This window comes from Cervus elaphus, chromosome 11, assembly GCF_910594005.1.
Source record: "Cervus elaphus chromosome 11, mCerEla1.1, whole genome shotgun sequence".
In the NCBI taxonomy this organism is placed as follows: domain Eukaryota; kingdom Metazoa; phylum Chordata; class Mammalia; order Artiodactyla; family Cervidae; genus Cervus; species Cervus elaphus.
This window is the reverse complement of record NC_057825.1, coordinates 94,999,994-95,023,267: the sequence shown is the minus strand read 5'-3', so window position 1 is coordinate 95,023,267 and position 23,274 is coordinate 94,999,994. Positions and strand designations below refer to the sequence as shown.

Below are 23,274 nucleotides of genomic sequence, written 5' to 3'. Positions count from 1 at the left end.
TGAGGCAGAGTACTTTATTCCATATGGCATCCTGCAAGTCCATATGGCTTCAGGAATTAGAGAGGTATATTTGTCAAAATATTCAATCAATTGCAGCCCTTAAAGTTGATAATGTTATGTGTTTGGAGCATACACCATCTCGTGAAAATGGGGGAAAGTCAAAGGAGCAAAATGCCAGCCAAAGGAAAATCACAGTGATTTTATATTCAGGAGAGAGAGAAAAGAAAGAAAAGAGACCCACGCGCTGCTGTAATTTAATCTAAATCATGTGAATGGTATCAACTCTGCTGCAGTAACCTAGTCACGGGTAAAAAGCAGTGTGTAATAAGGTTTATTCAAATAAGAATGGGGCAGGAAGTTCGATTATTTTACATTTCAATTGGCATCATTTCAGAATTTCAACCCTATATAAAGCAGTTACCTTGAAGAAAAAGACATGTAATAAGCAAACTTAAACACCTTCAAAATATTTCAGTTTTCTTTTTTTTTTAAAGTCTTTTTCTGTATCCAACTCTACTTCAAAGATTGTTCTTAACCCCTCCCAGCTTTGGCTGCCTGTAAACTGTTTAAGTGGTAACTGATCTGAGAACTCTTCTGCAAATTGGGCTTTCCAGATAAAGGACTTAAGTGGGCTAGCTGCCTGTGTGGAATAGCTGACACCATGGGCACTTTCCATCTTTACACATCCTGGAGTTGGTCTGGCAGGTCTCAGAGTGAGTGGGGAAGGCGGCTCAGGGCGGTCGGGCACAATTTCTCAGGCAACAAGTTTTTTTGCAGGAAAAGAAAGAAAAGGAAAATGGGGATGAGCAAAGCTGTATTTCACTGAACTTCTCCCAAGGGAACGAAGGCAGAAGCTGCAGTTTCTGTGCTCTGTAAGAAGGAGAGGCCAACCAGAGAGACAAAGGCAGTTCCCCTGGAAAAATACACAGCCCTGAATACACCAGCCAAGAGGCAGCCATCAAAGTCTGTAAGGGCCGCGAGGCGCGACGAGACTCATATTCTGAAATGCATTTCACTGTAGAGTGACTAGTCTCAGATCAGAAGGCAGAATACACCCAGCACAAGTTCGGTGAGTGAAATGCAGTGTGCGTGTGTCTGGATGTTTATACAAAGGAGTTTATAAGTGAATACATTCAAAGTGTATTTCACTGCATCGAATAGTAGTCCTCCATAAATTACAGTGAAGCCAGAATGGCATAAATGCTGGCCAAGGCAGCTTTAATAGAGTAGAATCAGCCAGAATTTGGAAGCAGAAAATCTGGGTTTGAAGCTTGACTCCATTGTTGACTAGCTGGTAACATTGGACAAATAATGTCTCTGTTTCTTTATTAATAAAATTGGAATTATGTAACATCCTTGAATAGTTTCAGGAATGTTAAATGAGATAATTCATTGGACAAGACCTAGTAGGAGGGACAGATTCATTTTCTGGGCTAGTCACCATTTTGACAGCCGGACCAAGCCTTATTTTTTATTTTTGAAGTCCAGTTATCTATTTTCTGGGGGGGTCACCAATAGTTTTGGTGTCATATCTAAGAGTCCATGGTCATTGACATTTTGATTGTTATGGTTTAGTCACTCAGTTGTGTTGACTCTTTGTGACCCCATGGACTGTAACCCACCAGGGTCCTCTGTCCATGAGATTCCCCAGGCAAGAATACTGGAGGAGACAAAAAGTGTTAGTTGTTCAGTCTTGTCTGACTCTTTGCAATCAAATGGATTATAGTCCACTGAGGTCCTCTATCCATGGAATTCTCTAGGTAAGAATACTGGGGTGGGTTGCTATTTTTTTCCTCCAGGGGATCCTCTCAACCCAGGGATCAAACCTGCATCTCCTGCATTACAGACGGATTCTATACCACTGTGTCCCTGGGGAAGCACATTAAATTTTGGTAGGAATTGCATCTAATCTCTAGATGTCTTACTATCTTGACTATTAAACTTTCCAATCCATGAATGCAAGGTGTTTTCTCTTTATTTAGGTCTTACTTAGTTTCTTTCAGCATTTTTTTTTTAAGTTTTCTGTATATAAGTCTTTTACCTCCTTGGTTAAGTTTATCTTTTAGCATTTTAGTCTTCTGGATACTAGTGTAAACTGATTTTAATTTTTTGTGATTTCTCTTTTAGATTGTTTATTGCAAGTGTATATGAACAGGATAGAGTATTTCAAAATTTTGTCAACTGCAATTTTGCTGACTTTGTTAGCTCTGGTTAGTTCTTTTTTTTTTTTTTAATTTAATTCTTTGGTATTTTTAATATATAGAATCTTGTCATCTGAAAATAGAAATAGTTAAATTCTTTTTTCAAATTTGGATGCCTATAATTTCTTTCCATTTTCTAATTTCTCTGGGTAGAACTTCCAGTACAATGTTGACTCTCAGTGGTGTGAAAGTAGGCATCCTTGTCTTGTTGCTGATATTAGGAGGGAAACTTTCAGTCCTTTACCTTTGAATGGGGTATTATCTAAGGCCTTTCTGTTGTTGTTCAGTCGCTAAATTGTGTCCAACTCTTTGCCACCCCATGGGCTGTAGCACACCAGGCTCCTCTGTCCTCCACTATGACCTGGAGTTTGCTCAGATTCATGGCCATTAAGTCAGTGATGCTCTCTAACCATCTCATTGTTTGTAGCCTCATTTCCCTCCTGGCCTCAATCTTTCCCAGCATCAGGGTCTTTTCCAGTGAGTCCACTCTTCACATCAGATGGTCAGAGTGTTGGAGCTTCAGCTTCAGCATGGGTCCTTCCAATGAATATTCAGGGTTGATTTCCTTTAGAATTCCTAAAGGGCTTTGTATAAGTATCTTTTATCATATACAGTATCCCTCTATCCCTAGTTTACTGTTTTTTTTTTTTTCAAATCATGAAATGTGTTGAATTTTGTCAAGTGCTTTTTCCACATCAATTTAGATAATCATTTGTTTTTTCTCCCTTGTTGTATTACTGTGGCACATTAATTGATTTTCTTATGTTGAACAACTCTTGCATTAATGGGATAAATCCCACTTGGTCATGGTGTGTAACCCTTTTTACATGTTGATATATTCAGTTTACTAGTGTTTCGTTGAGGAAATTTCCATCTACGTTAGTAAGAGATGTTCACTTTTCTTCTCTTGTGGTGTCTTTGCTGGGCTCTTAGAATGAAAGGAAATATTTAGTTTTGGAAGATTTTGAGAATGAGTGGTGATAATCTTTATTTAAATTTTGGTAGATGTCATCACTAAAGTCGTTTTTCTTTGAAGCTTTTTGATTACTGATTCAATTTCTTTATTTTTTGTAAGTATATTCAGCTTTTCTACTTCTTCTTGAGTCAGTTTTGGCAACTTCTGCAAATTTTTCCCTTTTGTGTAAGTTATCTATTTTTCGTGTATTTATCTTTATTTCTGTAACATAATAGTAATGTCATGTTTTTAACTGCTAATATTAGTCATTTGCGTCTTCTCTACTTTTTTCCTCCAGTCAATCTAGCAAGAAACTTGCCAAATTTATAAATCTTTTAGAAAGCCAACTTTTAGTTTTAGTGGTTCTCTATATTTTTTCTATACTCTAATTTATATCTTCTGTAATCTTTATTATTTCTTTCTTTCCTCTAGCTTTGGTTTAAATTTGCTTTTATATTTCTATTTGTAAGATAGGTTACTGATTTGAAATTTTTCTTCTTCTCTTTTTTTAATGTAGGACTTGACATTAAATTCTGGTTTCCCTTAGAACACTGCTATTGTTCAGTTCAGTCGCTCAGTTGTGTCCGACTCTTTGCAACCCCATGAATCGCAGCACGCCAGGCCTCCCTGTCCATCACCAACTCCCGGAGTTTACTCAAACTCATGCCCATCGAGTCGGTGATGCCATCCAGCCATCTGTTGTCCCCTTCTCTTCCTGCCCTCAATCCTTCCCAGCATCAGGGTCTTTTCCTATGAGTCGACTTTTTGCATGAGGTGGCCAAAGTGCTGGAGTTTCAGCTTCAACATCAGTCCTTCCAATGAACACCCAGGACTGATCTCATTCAGGATGGACTGGTTGTATCTCCTTACAGTCCAAGGGACTCTGAAGAGTCTTCTCTAACACCACAGTTCAAAAGCATCAATTTTTCAGTGCTCAGCTTTCTTCACAGTCCAACTCTCACATCCATACATGACCACTGGAAAAACCATAGCCTTGACCAGATAGACCTTTGTTGGCAAAGTAATGTCTCTGCTTTTTAATATGCTATCTATGTTGGTCATAACTTTCCTTCCAAGGAGTAAGCGTCTTTTAATTTCATGGCTGCAATCACCATCTGCAGTGATTTTGGAGCCCCCCAAAAAGTCTGACACTGTTTCCACTGTCTCCCCATCTATTTCCCATGAGGTGATGGGACCAGATGCCATGATCTTAGTTTTCTGAATGTTGAGCTTTAAGCCAACTTTTTCACCCTTCTCTTTCACTTTCATCAAGAGGCTCTTTAGTTCTTCTTCATAAGGGTGGTGTCATCTGCATATCTGAGGTTATTGATATTTCTCCCGGCAATCTTAATCCCAACTTTTACTTCTTCCAGCTTAGGGTTTCTCATGATGTACTCTGCATATAATTTAAATAAGCAGGGTGACAATATACATCCTTGAGGTATCCCTTTTCCTATTTGGAACCAGTCTGTTGTTCCATGTCCAGTTCTAACTGTTGCTTCCTGATCTGCATACAGGTTTCTCAAGAGGCAGGTCAGGTGGTCTGGTATTCCCATCTCCTTCAGAATTTTCATACTGTTACATCCCATTAATTTTCATTTGTCTTAAAATATTTTCTAATTTCCTTTATAATTACTCTTTTGACCTGTTGGTTGTTTGAGAATTAGCCATCTAATTGTCATGTTTGTGAGTTTACCAGTTTTCTTTGTGTTATTGATTTCTAACTTACTTTATTGTAGTCAAAGAAGATACTTCCTATGATTTTGTTTTCTTAAATTTATTGAGGCTTCTTTTGTAGTTTAACATATGGTCTGTCATGGAGAAAGTTCCATGTGCACATAAGAAAAATACATATTCTGCTGTTTCTTTATGGACTGTGTGTGCAGGTCTAGCGGGGCTTCCCTGATGGCTCAGTGAGTAAAGAATCAACCTGCAATGCAGGAGACACAGGAGACTAGGATTTTCTGAGTTGTTCAAGTCCTCTGTTTCCTAATTTTTTTGGGGGGTCTGGATCTTCTATCCATTATTAAGAGTCGGATATTGAAATTGCCCACCAGTACTGTGAAACTAACTCAACTCTGAATTTATTTCTCATAGTTCTAGGAGTTGGAAGTCCAAGATCAGGTGTCAGCCTGGTTGGACTCTGAAGACCCTCTTCTGGAATGTAGACTTGCCACTTCTTGCTGTGTGCTAACCTGGTAAGAGGAGCTAGAGAGCCCTGGGGGATCTCTTCCGTAAGATCACTAATCTCATTCACGAAGGCCCCACCCTCATGACACTTGCATGTCCGAATGGTCCTGACTCTTAGTACCGCCATCTTTGGGGGCTAGGATGGGTTGGGCTCTAACAATACTATATAGTTCCATTTGTGTGAAATTCTAGAAAAGGCAAAACTGTGGGGACACAAAGGCTTCCCAGGTGGCTCAGTGGTAAAGAATTTGCCTGCCAATGCAGGAGACACAGGTTTGGTCCCTGGGTCAGGAAGACCCCTTGGAGAAGGAAATGGAAACGCACTCCAGTATTCTTGCCTGGGAAATCCCAAGGACCGAGTTGCTCGGACATAACTGAGCGACTAAACAACAACAACACAGTGACAGAAAACAGATCAGTGGGAGTCTGAGGTCTGTGGTCAGGGGAGAGGGCTGATTAAAAAACAAACAAAAAACAGGGGGACTCTTCCGTGGCCACAGAATGACCTTGTGTCCTGATTGCAGTGATGGTTATCTGACTGTGAGCAACTGCCAAAATTCACCAAATGTGGATGGGCTTGATATGTGCAGTTAGTTTATACCTCAATCGAGCTGAAAATAAAAAGTAATCTCATTTATAGAATGAAGTGAATATAAAAGCATTTAATGAATATCTTTATAAATAAGCACGTGTTAAAAATAATTTGTCATAATACTGATATTACTTCTGCTCTGCAATCTCATTTTGGCCTAATTTGGTCTTTTAGTAGAATATATTTGGGCTTCCCAGGTGGCACTAGTGGTAAAGAACCCACCTGCCAATGCAGGAAACCTAAGAGTCATCAGTTTGATCTCTGGGTCAGGAAGATCCCCTGGAGGAGGAAATGGCAACCCACTCCAGTATTCTTGCCTGGAGAATCCATGGACAGAGGAGCCTGGTAGACTATTTACCAATAGAAGTTGTACTGTCTTAAAAATGTGAAGCAGCCCCACAAAAACCCTATTTTTACTTAATTTTTGTGAGATAATGTTCTCAGGAGCGCTCATTTTCACTCATTCAGTGATGGCTGTGGGTCATGGAAACCCTCCTTGGCACGATGTTATTTTGTCCACGCCACTTTAAAATAGCAGGACAGACAGCACTAATGTCCCTTTCTAACACCCACAGATAGTTAGTGCCGCATCCTGAAAAGCACAGTCCCATTTTGGGTTTTAATTGTAACTGTAGCTTTCTCTACAGTGGCTCAAACACCTCATTTGAAATGTGGTGGAGCTAAGGGGTTATGCTGTGGCCACTTTACCCCTGTGATGCATTAAAAGGTGTTATCCAACTGAAATGGAAATCACCGTTCTTGAAAACAAATTACAAATGGAGATCACAGGGCTTCACAGTAGCTTTAAGCTTCAGAGGGTCCATCCGAGACCTATTTCTTTCAGGTCCAAATTGCAGCCACACTGTTATCAAGGATAATAGGAGGTTGCTGAGGCCTGCTGATTACAAGGTGATGGTAAACAATGCTTTTAAACGCAGTGCCCAGAGAGAAGAACACACATTAATCGCTCAGATTCAAAAAGACTCACAAGAGGAAAAGAGTGGTTTGCTTATGTGCTGTAGCTTTGGGATCCCTTGTAAGAATACTATTTCTTTTTTTTTTTTTTAATGGAAACTTTTTATTTTGCATTGTTGTATAGCCAATTAACAATGTTGTGATAATTTCCAGTGGACAGCAAAGGGACTCAGCCGTATATATACATGTATCCTTTCTCCCCCAAAACCCCCAACCAGGCTGCCACCTAACATTGAGCAGAGCTCCCTATGCTATACAGTAGGCCCTTGTTGGTTATCCATTTTAAATATAGCAGTGTGTACATGTTCATCCCAAACTCTCTAATGATCCCTTCCCCCATCCTTCCCCTCAGCCGCCATAAGTTAGTTCTCTGAGTCACTTTCTGTTTTATCAGTATGATCATTCACATCATTTCTTTTTAGATTGCACATATAAGGGATGTCATATAAGATTTCTTCTCTGACTTTCTTCACTCAATCTTCACTCAAAGACAATCTCTAGGTTCATCATTTGTTTTCATGGCTGAGTAATATTCCATTGTGTTTATGTACCACATTTTCTTTATCCATTCCTGTCAATGAACATTTAGCTTGCTTCCATGTCTTGGCTATTATAAATAGTGCTGCAATGAACATTGGGATGAGAACACTATATCTTATTCCTTGATAGTAACAGTCAACTTATGGCAAGTCCTAATTGCTAATCTGTTGAGGGAAAAAAATGATGAATTTTGTTTTGTTCATGACCATGATGAGTTATATTTATTACTATGGTTATCTTTGACTTTGACTTCTCTTTTTACTTTGAGGAAGATAATGAGGACTGACTGATGCCTAAGATCAAATGTCCATTCCCCGGGATGAAAAGATGCTTGAGAGCCTTCCAAATCTGGACTGCCATGCTTATGAACTGCATGAGTAGGCCTAAGTGGTGAAGTTCGAAACTCTGAATTCAGGCCTGAGCTTACCACAGCTGGTGTTTAGGTCTGATGGGTATGCAGATGACTGATTGAAACAAGAATCTTCTGGTTAGTTGGCCTGAGACAAGAATATTCTGGTTGGTTGGCCTGGATTCACTTTTCATATAGTACTTTATTTAATATTTATACCTTTAGAGAATTTCATTTATAGTTTACTTCTCCCATATTTAAATAAACCTGGAGACAGAGATGACTATTCTATACCCATTTACAGGATCAACTGCCTCAGAAATATGTAAATAAACTCTCCTCCCTTCCCTTATTAAGAATTTTAAACAGGTCGCTCTGTTTCATTAAAAATATTTCCTTAGTTCCGTATCCAAAGTCCTCAGTGATACGTCCTTGTCAAAATCACTTGCCCTACAAAAGCTCACCCCAACTGATGCAAGTTTTCAGTAAGCCTCTCAGTTTTTCCACCTTCCTTAAGCATATTTTTCCTAAAACACTCTTCATCAAATTGCCTTAGTTCCATTGAATGTTCCGCCCATCCTTCCATCCATCCATCCTTCCATCCATTCATCACTTATTAAAAGTTGACTACCTGGTGCTGCAGGTGAGAAGTGACATGACAGGAAAAAATGTTGGCCCCGTTCTCAACATGCTCAAGGTCTAGGTGCAGAGGACGGGGTGGAGAATAAACGCCGCCTTAGCCCAGTGCAGCTAGTGTGGTGCCTAAAATTTGTGTTCAGAACAAGGATGGCACACGGAATCATCCCAGCCTGGTATCTGATATTTCACTGCAGTTACCTAACTAGGTCACGGCTCACTCTACTGAGCAGCTGTCCTCAGGGTACCCTGTGAATGATTCCTGAGGGCTCATGCCACATGGATGTTTTAGGACTGTGGATGAATCATGGTGTGATGTCAAGACCTGCACATCCAGCAGACACTTAATCAACTATGAAGGTATCTTGAAGCTTCTAAATTCACCAAACACGGAGTGAGGAACCTTGGTGTGAACTAGATCAGGTCGCACGGGCAAATGGCCTCTCTGTCCATGAACATGAGACACATCTGTGCCCTTGAATGCACTGAGGGCAGAAGCAAGAGCTGTGGTACCAGGCTGCCTAAGAAAGACACTAAAAAATAAGAAAGGGAAGAAGGAAGGGAAGGAGGGAGGGAAGGAAGAGAGAGCCAGAATCATAACTTTAAGACTATCTTCCTCCATGACCTTGAGTAAATTAATCAATCATCCTGAGACTAACTTTCTAAGATTTATTGGAAGGGACTGAGTTATATTATTTCTCAAATTCTATCTGTTTCAACACACTAATACCTAAGAAATTTCTGGAAGCTTTAAGCAATTTCAGCAATATTAACTTTTACTAGAAGAATTAAAATGTATCTCAATCTTACATGTAGATATATATCTCTATCTTATCCATCCATCTATCTATCTAGATATAGATACAGTAAGATTGGAAATGCATGCTACTGCCCCCAGATGACCACCACTTTCTCCAGGTTCATGACCATCTTCTCAATGGCTTATGTTTCTAAAAATGTAAATGTGTGAGCATTTTCTTTCTTTGTGATATAAACTTTGTTGATTCCACTCTTCATGCTAGAATGATTAGAGGAGCTTTGATTCTGTAGTATGTCTCCGACTGTCTGCAACCTGTAGGAGAGACACGGTATGAGAGATAAGGTATAATTAGATTTCCTGCCAGTGTATTTTAGCCTTTGTTGCTGAGTAAGACATGGTGTAGTGCTGTGTGTGGGGGTCGATGATAATTAAATGGAAATTCTATGTGACTATTTTTAAAGGACTAAACCAGTTGAACATTAACACAGAAGAATCATATCACACTTGGCATCTCTGAAACCACAGTCTACACAGCTGAGGATGCTCTGGCTGTCTTATAGAAAAAGGAAATCACTTCTACCTAACAGCAACTTATTTGAATGAGTGCCTTAAATTAAGATTTTATAACCATGATGTTATTTTTCTTAAGTAAGAGGTAGTTAACTTTAACAGTTCTGTCTTCTTAGACTTACAATTTGGGTATCAGTATGATTAGTTGTTCAAACCCTCTTGTGAGGATAAAGGGGGTGTATCTAAAAATATTTATGGGCAATAAGCATTAACTGTGGACCATCCCAGGCAAAGTGGCATGTGTGACCATCTGACTTATGTGCCCTTAGTCGCTCAGTCATGTCCGACTCTTTGGAACCCTAGAGACTGTAGCCCGCCAGGCTCCTCTGTCTGGATTCTCCAGGCAAGAATACTGGAGTGGGTTGCTATTCCCTGCTCCAGGGGATCTCCCCAACCCAGGTCTCCTGTATTGCAAGCAGATTCTTTACCATCTGAGCCACCAGGGAAGCCCATCTAACTTATCGGAGGCTTAAATATTTGAGATAGAGAATTGCAGATGATTTAGTATGCAAAAATCTCTCTCATCTCTGATGTATTCTATTTCTGAGCTTTATGACCCTTAGGAATGGAGATAAAATTTTTTATTTATTTCTTTGGCTGTGCTGGGTCTTAGTTGCAGGACTTGAGATCTTTTGTTGTGGCATGTAGGATCTAGTTCCCTGACCAGGGATTGAACCTCAGCCCACAGCATTGGGAGCACAGATTCTTAGCCACTGGATCACCAGGGAAGTCCCCTCTGGCAAGCTATTGAGAATTCCATTAAGTTGTAGTTTTAGGTATTCTAGAATATTTATTTATTTCATAAATACAATTTGTGACTTCAGACATATATCATAGAAGAGAAATATTCACCTTTCATTATGCAATCTAGCTCATGCTGTCCCAAAATTAGAACAAAGGGAAAAGACATTTTTAAAAAGTTCAACTCAACATTTTAATTATGTTCAGACTTAATAAGAAAAATATACCTCCACCTTCATCATTTCTGTATACTACATACTACTTAATACTGCTGCATACTACATAATACACATGATCATAAAGCAACTTAATATAATGCTTTATGATGATAAGATCTGCCTGAGTGTCCATGACTTATCTATTTTTTCCACAAAGTTTTAGTAGAACATACATGAAAATATTCTGGCATGTTTTATCTGTTTGTTACTTTTATCCAGAAGTAATCACTTTCCCTCCTTCTCCATGACCTAAGAACTTTGAAGAGTATCAGATTTGTCTTGTCATGATCAAAGTACTCAATAATGTACACAAATGAAAGGCAGCTTCAGTTTCATGACAAATTCAATTCCATCACAAAGGTAGCTGACACTACAAATTTGTAACAAATTGGGCAATTCAAGAAGCTATATTAATGAATGCTGTGAAGCACAGGGATCGTTTGTGTAAATGGAGTTGAAAAATACACCTGTTGTTTCCCATGAGCGATAATAATCATATAACCAGGTCATAGGATAAGGCCTGCTTTCTCGATTCATGTGCATTAGAAAACAACCCTTCATTGTTACCTTGCATGTGGAGAGGGCTTGCAGATGGTACGGCTACAGGAAACGGAGCTGTGGGAATCATTTTGTGCAACCCTATACTCAGACAGGTGCCACTTTGAGACATTTTAATTGATCTCATTTGTTAGTTATACCTGTAAATTACACTGTTATCAGTCCTGAACAAGGAATGGAAACCAGCAATTGTTGCAGACCAAAGATAGTAGACCAAATCCCCAAATGGACCAGCCATATAGATTTCCTGGCTATAGTTTCACAACAGTGCATTAGATAGAGATTGGATACCTGGAAAAATCCAAATTACATGAGGCCTCTTGTTTCTTTATATCACATTGACTAAAAACATGGTTTTATATTCTGCAGTAGCCAAGGCTGCATGGCATATATTAACATGAGTGTGTCCTAAGTGTGTGTGTCTACTTGTGTGTGGGTGTGAGAGATTAGACGTTGTAAAGGGTCTTCTGTTTTAGTGCATGGTGGGCAGCACTGTGGTACAGTAAATATACTGCTTCCCAAGTTCTTGTTAGAAAGTGCCACTTTGCACCCAGTTACAGTACGCTCCAGTATCTGTGATGATGGGAAGATACAGGCCAAGGATAAAGAGGCATTCAACAGTTGTAGATTTCAAGAGTATCCCAGCCGGGGTGGTGGTGGGTTGGGGGAGGTCTGTTCTCTGTTGCTTTTTAAGGTCTTTCTCATAAGGTCTTCGGATGAGGATACTGGTTAGGGATTACGTATAATTTCAGCGGAAAGTCCATTACAAAAACAAACAAACAAAAACCAAAAATCCGAAATCTCACCTTCACTCAGCATTAAAGAAATCTAGGCTATCTGTTCAAGCCCAGAGACTTTTCTAGGTCCTCATCAGTGACAGTGTTGCCTGGACTCTGGAGCAGCCAGTGGAGTTGTACTCCTTAACATGATCCCAAAGCATTCAGTGTCAGCAGTTCTGCGGGCTGGGACTCTGATCACCTGGTAGGTGCCTGCTCCGTCACTCGCTCGTCCTGTCCAACTCTTCAGGACACCCATAGACTGTAGCCTGTCAGGCTCCTCTGTCCATGGAATTTCCCAGGCAAGAATACTGGAACGGGTTGCCATTTCCTTCTCTGGTGGATCTTCCCAACCCAGGGATTGAACCCACATTTCTTGCATTGGCAAGTGGATTCTTTACCACTGTGCCACTTAGGAAGCCCATGGTTAGCTGATGACCAAACCAAATCCCAGTTCAGTCAATAGCTATATGAAACATAGTTCATTTTCATCTGCATTGGTAAGAATTACAGTGAACATCATGAAATCAATGTAATTAAATGTTCTAAAGCATTCTGTTGTGAATACATTTAACAATGACTTTTACCTAGAAAAATATCAATGTAACTGGCATATTAGAAATGGCTAAATGTGTCCTCAGAAAAAGACAAAATATGTTCTTTTGATCAAAACTGAACTTGCAGTTATCACTTCATCATATTATCATTTGTCTCTCTAATCCCTAATTTAAGTAGTTAAAGTGCTCTATTTGACTTTTGAAGTTTTCCCTTTTAAAAAACAAGTTAATGGTATTTATAAGTGATGGCTTCCCTGGTGGCTTGGTTGGTTAAGAATCTGACTTCAATGCCAGAGACCTGGGTTCGATCCCTTGGTTGGGAAGATCCCCTGGAGGAGGGCATGGCAACCCACTCCAGTGCTGGTGCCTGGAGAACCCACATGGACAGAGGAGCCTGGTGGGCTACGGTCCATGGGATCGCAAAGAATCGGACACAGCTGAGTGACTAAGCACATAAGTGAGATAAGAACAACATATAAACATTTGGAGAATATAATTAAAACTAATAATAAACTGAGGTGAGAAGCTGTGGCAGATGCTGTTGCTTAAAACGTGTGAAAAATCTTCTAACAAATATTCTTCAGGTCAATGATTTTTAACCTTTGGGGGTATGGGGTTCTTGAACAATTTTATTAAACATTCTTCCCCAAAGTGAAATCACACACTTTATCGTACAAGATTTTGTGTCTGGAAATTGATTCCCTACACATTCAGAATCTTAGAATAACCTTTATTCTTGTCTTTCCTTACAAGTTTGTTGGTCTTTTCTGAATCTGAAATTAGCCCACAGTAGGCAAATGAACCAACATTAATTTTTTATTCTGTTCAAATGTAAATTTCAATGAGGAGGCTGCTATAATTTAGTGGGAAGCCATGTTTGAAAATTGGGGAGTGATCTCTGATATGGAAGTGATCTTCAGCATGATGTCAATTCAAATATTTTGTTCTGACAGCAGCAAGTACTGAAAACTTCACCTGGGAAGGTTTTGTAGTAGCAAACTGAATGAAATCTCCCCTAGCTTAAGTTACCAGAGAAGAATAGGTCTGAACTGTCTGAAAAAAGTGTTACTCACTAAGTTGTGACCCTATGGACTAGCCAGCCAGGCTCCTCTGTCCATGTAATTCTCCAGGCAAAAATACTGGAGTAGGTAGCCATTCCCTTCTCCATGGGATCCTTCTCCAGGGGATCTTCCCAACCCAGGGATCGAGCCTGGGTCTCCTGCACTGTAGGCAGATTCTTTACTGTCTAAGCCACCAGGGAAGCCCCTGAACTTTCTAAGTCTATTCGAGCTGAATGCACACGATGTAATTTCTTCCGTCTGCAAATTCACCAGGTTATAAAGTGTGCGTCTGGATGCTGAGTGGAGGCTTTGCTAAGCCCTGATGGTAGAGTCACAGTGAACATCGCTCGGTGCTGAGTCATTGGACATGACTTAGCAACTGAGCATACCTATATAAAACCTGGGTGTGTTGGCAGAAGTTACATTATTACATTTTGCCCAAATACGACAGAATTCCAAGATGTGATTCCAACTCAATAAGATGAAGGCTATGTGTTTAGAGGTAGATGCAATAACTGGTTACATTCTGCCCCCACCCCAACTTCTAAAAGGGACAGTTGTACACTGTTGAGTGAGGACCCTTTTATTTGTGAGTCTTATTAAGGGAAGAAGAACGTGGGTATGAGGCCATGAAAGAAGTATTCTGTGCACGTATTTTTGTCATTGTAGCCACTCGGCACACAAATCCCGGTTATAGACAGTAATGATGGGACCCAGTGCCTATTTCACTGCAGGATAAACCAGAGACAGGCTCACTTCTGCAGCCCCTGAAGCCCAGGCAGGGTGAAGGCATGTGACCCAAGGTTACCCGTACCTCCTTTCACACACGTGAAAGCTCTAATCCTGACTCGAGAATATGGGCACAGTTTAGAATCTATTCATAGTACTGCTGTTGTGTTCTTCAGCCATGACTGTCAGGCCACTGACAGCATTCTAACCAGACTGCTACTGTGGCTGTGGTTTCTGCAGTCTAGACTAACTTTTGTCTACCTTATTTTTAAAAAATCTATTCCACAGTGTTTATAAGGATCTTCCCATTCTGCCTATAGAGAAAGGAAAAGGTTTAGCCACTTTCATGCAGGAAGAGGCACTTCCATGATGATTACATCACTTTTATACTCTTTCAATCTCTCTCTTTCTCTCCTCCGTCACTCCCCTTTTCCCTCCCTCTCCCCTCCTCTTTCTCTCTTGTATTGGGTTGGCCATAAAATTCGTTCAGGTTTTTCCGTAAGATGTTTTGAATCTAAAGCCTATCTTGGCTAGCATATGATTGAATCATGGCTTTTATTCTTTGATCCATTCTGCCGATATCTGCTTTTTGATTGGAATATTTAAATCATTTACATTTTCTGTAGTATTATGGTTTATCATAATAGTATATTAATTATAATTAATATATTAGCAGGATTTGTGCCTGCTATTTTGCTGTTTTCTTGTTTGTTTCTTATGGATTGCTGCAAGTTCTGGAAAAGTTGAAATTGACAGTTTTAGCCAGTGTTCTTATGACTTTTATGGAAGAGAGGATCTTAAAAGTTCTCCCTCTGCTATTTTTGTTGATGTCAGTATTGCATTTCTTTGTGCTTCTTTTTTATAGTTTTATGGTTGTTGTTCAGTCGCTCAGTCATGTGCAACTCTTTGTGACCCCATGGACTGCCAGTCTTCCCTCTCCTCTGTCTCCCCGAGTTTATGCAAACTCATGTCCATTGAGTCAATGGTCCTGAGGCAATAGAACTCTAGTGTTAGAGTGTATCTAAACCAGCTATAAAATGGGTATGCTTAATGTTTATTGTAACTATAGATACAGTGTGTTCAAATTCTTCTAGTGGAGTCACTTTGTCTTCCCTTCCTGGCTGTGTGGTTTGCCTTTATACTACTTCTCAGAGAGAATCTCAGTCTCACAGTTCTTTCAGCTGTAATCTACTGTTGTTACTGGGTGTGTGTCAGTGTGGTTGGGGTGTGCAAGGAGGCAGAAATTCTCTGATAGTCTAATTAAGTCTCAGTTTCTTAGTGTACTAGAGTTTTGGGTGGTTGACTTTCAAAACTATTTCTATCCCTACTCCAGTGTTAGGGATAAAACCTCATAGGCAGTTCCTCTCTCTTATATTTTACTGACTCAGTATTTTTCATTTTAACAACTGTGGTGGATCTCTAGTGGTGTCTTATTATGTTTTAATTTGCATATTCTGACTTCCAATATCGACTTCTAATATCTGACTTCTAATATCAATGCTTGCTCCTTGGAAGAAAAGTTATGACTAACCTAGACAGCCTATTAAAAAGCAGAGACATTATTTTGCCAAGAAAGGTCCATCTAGTCAAAGCTACGGTTTTTCCAGTAGTCATGTATGGATGTGAGAGTTGGACTCTAAAGAAAGCTGAATGCCAAAGAATTGATGCTTTTGAACTGTGGCATTGGAGAAGGCTCTTAAGAGTCCCTTGGACTGCAAGGAGATTCAACCAATCAATCCTAAAGGAAATCAGTCCTGAATATTCATTGGAAGGACTGATGCTGAAGCTGAAACTCCAATACTTTGGCCATTTGATGCAAAGAACTGACCCATTGGAAAAGATCCTGATGCTGGGAAAGATTGAAGGCGGGAAGAGAAGGGGACGACAGAGGATGAGATGGTTGGATGGCATCACCGACTCAATGGACATGAGTTTGAGTAAGCTCCAGAAGTTGGTGATGGACAGGGAAACCTAACGTGCTGCAGTCCATGGGGTCACAAAGAGTCGGACATGACTGAGTGACTTAGCTGAACTGAATATTGACTGACTACTGGAAAGTCATTATTCTGTGTATATTTTCTTCCTCTTAGAGTCTCTTACCTATTTTCTACTGGATCCTCACTCATTTTGTATTATAAAAGGTCTTCAAAAGACACTTGCTCTTTGGAAGGAAAGCTATGACAAACTTAGACAGCATATTAAAAAGCAAAGACATCACATTACCAACAAAGGTCTGTATAGTCAAAGCTATGGCTTTTCTAGTAGTCATGTAGAAATGTGAGAGCTGGACCACAAAGAAGCCTGAGGGCCGAAGAATTGACACTTTTGAACTGTGGTGCTGGAGAAAACTCTTGAGAGTCCCTTGGACAGCAAGGAGATCAAACCATTCAATCCTAAAATAAATCAATCCAGAATATTCATTGAAAGGACTGATGCTGAAGCTGACATGCCAATTCTTTGGCCACTTGATGGGAAGAACCAGCTCATTGGAAAAGACCCTGATGTTGGGAAAGATTGAGGGCAGGAGGAGAAGGGGGTGACAGAAGATGAGATTGTTGAATGTCATCACTGACCCAATGGACATGAGTCTGAGCAAACTCCAGGAGATGGTGAAGGACAAGGAAGCCTGGCGTGCTGCAGTTCATGGGGGTCACAAAGAGTCAGACATGACTTAGTGACTGAACAAAAATAGTCACAATAATAGTCAAAACACAGATCTATACCAGATTTTTTCATATTAATGTAACTTCACTAATACAACAATACTATTGACATCTCCATCTCTTAGTTCTTTCCTCTGTCATCACCCAAACTTCACTGTTCCAGGCACTTCCTTGTCCAGTTCCAATGGAAAAGTGCTTTTTAAGACTTCATGTTTTCTGATGGCCCATTGACCACTGTTCATTACGTACTCAATCCCAGATTTAAGGGGTGGAGAAATAGATTCCACTATTTTATAGGACAAATGGGGAGATCCAGTTGCAAAAGGAGTTTGGAGCCATTTGGGGAGTGACTTATATTCAATTTGCGAGCACAGCACTTTTATTGTTTACAGAATTTGATCCATGGAAGACACTAAAATATTTGCCGCCTGACTGACTCACTAATGAATTCTGTGAAGGTAGGTTTTCATATTTCATACTGAAGAATAACTTTATATGCAATTACTTTTCTTCTTCTCTTAAGACCAGCTGTCTTGAAATGGTTGCCTGCTTAACTGTTACTTTAAGTTATGGCCACTCATTCTTATTTTAGTTTAAGAAATTCAATAAAATGTATCCACATTTCATCATGGCAATGTGTTAAAAATAGACTGCTTGACAGACTTTTGCAGGTTAGAGGTTTTAAACAGGTTAAAGGTTTTAAGCATCCAAATGATGGGGAAGAAACAGCTTTAATGTTTTGTTAGTTGAGGTGAAAATGGAATATGTAGTATTGACTGGGAGACTTCTCTCCTCCCCAGAGATGAACAGATAGGATGGCATATGCTATTCTAAATGTGGTGTTGCTCAGTGCCGAGTACAACAAGCACAACAGTAGCGATTAGATGACTCAGCTTAAAAAATGCTCCTTGACTACACTGTGCAGTCAAGTGGTCTAGAACAAAATACATTGAAAGCTGTAGTTAGTATATTAGATATATTTGAGACTCCCCCCCAACCCCCGCCGCCCCATGTTTCAAGGTTAGTTTGATTTACTACAGCTTTTTGCTTGAAAAGTAATGATAAAAAAATTTCTTTTTCACCTCTTCTTGATATGGTCTGAAAGTTAACAAGGACTGGACATTCTCATCTCTGATGGATGCAACAGTTGGTTTAACAAACAATTCTCAAAGTAGATCCAAAGTTTTTTTGTTTTTTTAAATTAAGGTATGAATTCACATTTTCTTTCTGGAACTAATCTTGTCAGAGTTGTGCGGTTGTAATCCTCACATGTAACAGATTAATGTCTTTAGACATTCTTATGATAGCTGCCATGAGCATCATATTTCTTGGTTCTATGATCAGGTTTCACAGGTTTGGGTACAATTAGCTAGTTTCCTACTGCATCCTACTGTTTTAATTGCTCCACTCTTTGCTGTCACTCATCAGCTCATCTGCCTGGAGGTCAAATGGGACCAGTTCCTAATCAAGGCCAATGGCAACCATGACTGCATTGGGGTGCCATGTTTCATCTGTCACGGGGCATCTATCACTCCTCTCCTTGTCAAAAAGAAAATTGAATTAGACTAACACAAATCTCTATTTTTTCCCTGATTAAAGGCCCATGTCCTCCCTAGGCATGGCCTGACACGATTTTGACTTGTGAGAGACGCAACGTTCTGACAACATTATTTGGTGACAGTGTGCCTGTCTCCCTGGGTCATTATTCTTCAGATTCACTTGCTTCTCATGGACTATAGGCTAGATTATCTAGATCTCCTTTGGGGTGTTAATTAAAAAGAGTATCCAAAATTAATCAACGGGCTCACCAGGGCGAAGGGGAGCTGTCTGAAGACCTTGGAATATAACACACTTCTGGTACAGAGAAATGAGCCCTTGGCTATTGACAAAAAGCAAACAATGTACAGACTGCAATGTGACATAAAAATTCATATATATATACAAGTACACACTCATTTTTCTTGTCAGCTTGTCAACTTTAATTATAAAGGTTGATTTGCTATTTGGCAGATCTCAACATTGTAGATGTTGGCCATTTGAAAAGCATCGTGCGGTCAAGATCTTAGAACAATGGCACAGGAAGGCAATGGATGAGTGATGTATTTAAAGTCCACGCTGAGTGAAAAAACACCTGAATCGTGGCTGAATTATAAAAATTGTGTCATCTCTTTAAGAAAGAATGTATTTTATCTACAACAGGAAAGTGATAATGGATGAAAATCTTGATTCAGGAGGTGTAATTTTCATCATATTTTGCATTATTCTTTTTAGAGTTTCTTTAGGCTAGTATATTTCTATCCAGCATTGAGGATTTTCTTAGGATTTTAGGCTAAAAGTAAACTTTTTTTAAAAATCAAAACCTGGGTTTTGAACACACTGGAAATTGAGTAATTTCAGTGCTTTAACTTTAACAAGCATTGTTTCTTCACTTCTAACTTATAGAATCAAATTTTTTTTGGTTGTTCTTATTTAGTTAATTAAATACTAGCGTCTCTCCACCTGTCTGTTGGTAGCTCCTACTTGATCGTAACCTTCACTTTGCTTTCACCAAAGCAAAGGTGATGAGGTCTCATCCTATCGTGCAGAATTTCAATATTTTTTTCAAAGTTGAGACAGCAGGGGAACCTACTTTTACTTTTTTAGACATTTTATTTATTTTTAAATTGGGGGATAATTGCTTTACAATATATTGTGTTGATCTCTGCCATACAGAAACAGAAGCTGGCCATAAGGATATACACGTCCCCTCCCTCTTGAATCTCCCAGGCCCCTCCCACCCCACCCCACCCCTCTAGGCTGTCACAGAGCACCGGATTTGAGCCGCCTGCATCACACAGTGCATTCCCACTGGCTATCTATCTTACATATGGTAAAGTGTATGTCTCAGTACCGCTCTCCCAATTCATCCCACCCTCTCCTTCCCCAACTGCACTCACAAGTCTGTTCTCTACGCCTGCACCTCCATTGCTGCCCTACAGATAGGTTCAGCAGTACCATCCTTCTAGATTCCATACAGATGCATTAATATATGGTATTTGTTTTTCTCTTTCTGACTTACTTTACTTCAGTCTGTAAAATAGGCTCTAGGTTCAAAATGCTGTTTGTCAGATGGTGGACTTGGAGAGCTTATATTCTCTAAGGACAGGTGCCCCTTCAAAGCCTAGTCTTATCTGCAGTGGATGTACATGGGTTCCATGAGTAATATTTGGATCCTGAGTTTTCCTGGGGTTTGGACTGAATGTGGTATTGTTGGAACTTGCAAGGCAGTATTCCTCTAACTTGCAAATTAGTGACATTACTTTATTACAAAAAGAGTAGTTTCTTACCCCAAACCAACACCCTGATTTAGGTCTGTCAAAAAAAAAAAAAAAGAAGAAGAAGAGAAGAAAAATAATTAAGGCAAGTCATTCTTTGTACTTTCTCAGGGCAATTGGCTATGTATTCCAAGAACTGAATTGCATATCTTAACGATCTAATTTCTCAAAAGATTTTTCTTTTGATGTGGACCACTTTTAAAGTCTTTATTGAATTTGTTATAATATTGCTTCTTTTTTATGTTTTGGATTTTTGACTGCGAGGTGTGTGGGATCTTAGCTCTCTGACCAGGGATTGAACATGCACCGCTGCATCTGAAGGTGAAGTCCCAGTCATTCCCACCAGGGAAATCCCTTAATAATCTCATTAATATTACCTGCTTAACAGCCTGATTACATGTGGTTTATCTGTAGTGGACAATATCTACTTGAAGGCTATAAAATATTCCAACTTGACTGTGTATATCAAAGACATCTACAAAATTATATTTTTTGACTCATTTTTAATTTAATATTATTCATATTCAGGAAAACAGTTGTATGTGTCATTGGTTTAGTGTCAGTAAACCTGATTATTGGCACGAGAGAAATGTAGGCAAAAGACAAAAACATGTCTCCGTGATCAGTTTGAAGGACACAGTACAATTTTATTTGTTTGGCTTTGATTTTCTTTTTCATAGACATATAGATAAAACTTAAAATGCATAAGTAGTGTCCAACCCTTTATAAAAGATTCTTTTCTTAAATTCAATATCCTGAATGTTGGCAACAAGAATAATTTATTAATGTTATTCATACTTGCTTCAACTATTTTGGTATAATTGATAGTTCAATGGTCTCTTAGGTATTTTCCCCAAAGATGGTGCTCAAATTTTAGCTTCTTTCTACCTTCGATATGAGAAAGTTTAGTCTGACTAAGAACATCATCTCCTGGAATAGCAGCTCCTGCCTGTCATTCCAAAGCATAATATTATAACCAGACCAAATTTTCCCAGAATTCTTTTATCTTACATTTTCTTTCACTCAACAAAGGTTTACTGACTTCTAATGTACATGCTCTCAGAGAAATTATGTTCTGATGGGGGCATAATTTTCCTATAACAATACACATTATTATTTCTTAAATGTTGCTTAATAACAAATGGACAGCCATAAGGGAAATGGGCATGTTTTTAAGTCATTCAATGAATGGATGCTGGAATCCAAGTAAATAACCAAAGCCATTGTTCTTTAGGTCATTCTTGTCATGCCTACAATGTCTAGTTCTCTTAGTCTCCATCTGAGGCCACTCTCCAGGTAATAGAAGAGAGCAGAGAATGACATCTATTTTCAGAGGTAATAAGGGCTTATCCACCACTTTGAATATCCATTTAATGACCTCTGGGTTGAGGCTATAAAACTATAGTTTGAAACTATAAAACTGTGACTGGGAAATTATAAAACTGTGACTAGGAAAAAGAAAGTACCATGAGTGGATAAAGAACATGTAGATTGGAATCCAAAACATAAGAAATAATGAAAATGTAGCACCACAGAAGATATAATAGGACAGAGAAAATCATGTTTATAAGAAATTCTAGTATGTATATAGTACTACTTGGGATTGCCAGGGTTGGAACGAATAAATCTCTTGGGGTGGAGAACGGTGAAAGGTCACAGAACCTATGATCTGGTCCAATAAACAGCCACCAACTGTCATCGAAGGAGAGCTGATTCTGTTCACAGTAGAACTTTTCTTTGCTAAGTAGGCATGCCATGCTTCGATGAGAAGTCTCCTGGGCTTTCTCCATGCAGTATCAAGTATCTCCTCTAAATAAATACTCAAGAATTATTCAGAGTCACTGTTAGATTTCCATACTACCCAAGTGTCTCTGGACTGCTATCTCAGTTCAAGACTACAAGGTTTCAAATCTGTGCCAACCCAATATTTCTAAACCATGACCATTAAATAAAGAGTAAGTTTTCAGTTCTATAAAATAAGTTGTCAAATTGCCAATAACCTAATAAAATAGTTAAGCACAGAAGTAGTTAATAATCAGTATGTAAAATTAATATTAATATAAGTTTATTGATATAAGCACACTTGTCTTCACTATCATTTTATTTTCTTAGATGACTCATCTTTATAAAACAATATTCTGTAAGCTATTTTTAAAGTTGTGATATTCTTTATGTACAAAGGCTGTGTAAACTTGTACAAATCATGGAGCAGATTCACTAGAATATGACAGAAACTAGTAAATTTGTGTAAACTTTAAGAAATGTGTAATCCATGCTTAATTAAAATTAAATTCTAAACATTTACATTAGCTAGTGAAGAATAACAGTGATGTTTTAGAATTAAGATTTTACATTTTATGTAGTTTTTAAATTGATAAAATTAGATGCTATAGATACTTACATCTGTTCTTTCAAATCATGTGTCCTATATTGTTCTTCAGCTAAGCTGCTATGGAGCTTATAATACACATTTTTACCTGGCTAGACTTGAATATTCTCCTTTTATTTTGGAGCACAAGTGATTTTATATAATTGAAAAAATATAAAATATATATTTATTATAGACAACACTCACCTTATCTATAATACATAACATGCTATCATTGCTATTCAGTTGCTAAGTCATGCCTCACTCTTTGCAACCCCATGGACTGCAGCATACCAGGCTCCTCTGTCCGTCACAGTCTCCTAGAGTTTGCTCAGATTCATGTCCACTGGGTCCATGATGCTATTTTACCATCTCATCCTCTGCCGCCCTCTTCTCCTTTAGCCTTCAATCTTTCCCAGCATCAGTGTCTTTTTCCAGTGAGTTGACTCTTGGCGTTGGGTGCTTGTTATGATATATAGCATACAATGTGATATTTTGTTATTCTATGGAATAACAAAAAT

At 38.9% G+C, this 23,274-nt stretch overlaps 1 long non-coding RNA gene across 2 annotated transcripts in view; it reads left to right on the top strand.

Annotated features, from left to right (window-relative positions):
• The first annotated feature begins 710 nt into the window (after positions 1 to 710).
• Positions 711 to 23,274, top strand: part of LOC122703922 — a 44,291-nt gene continuing 21,727 nt past the window's right edge. For both annotated transcript variants that reach the window (XR_006343666.1, XR_006343665.1), the window contains exons 1-2: positions 711 to 1,069; positions 5,254 to 5,354. This is a non-coding gene — a long non-coding RNA (uncharacterized LOC122703922). The remainder of the gene's footprint in view (positions 1,070 to 5,253; positions 5,355 to 23,274) is intronic.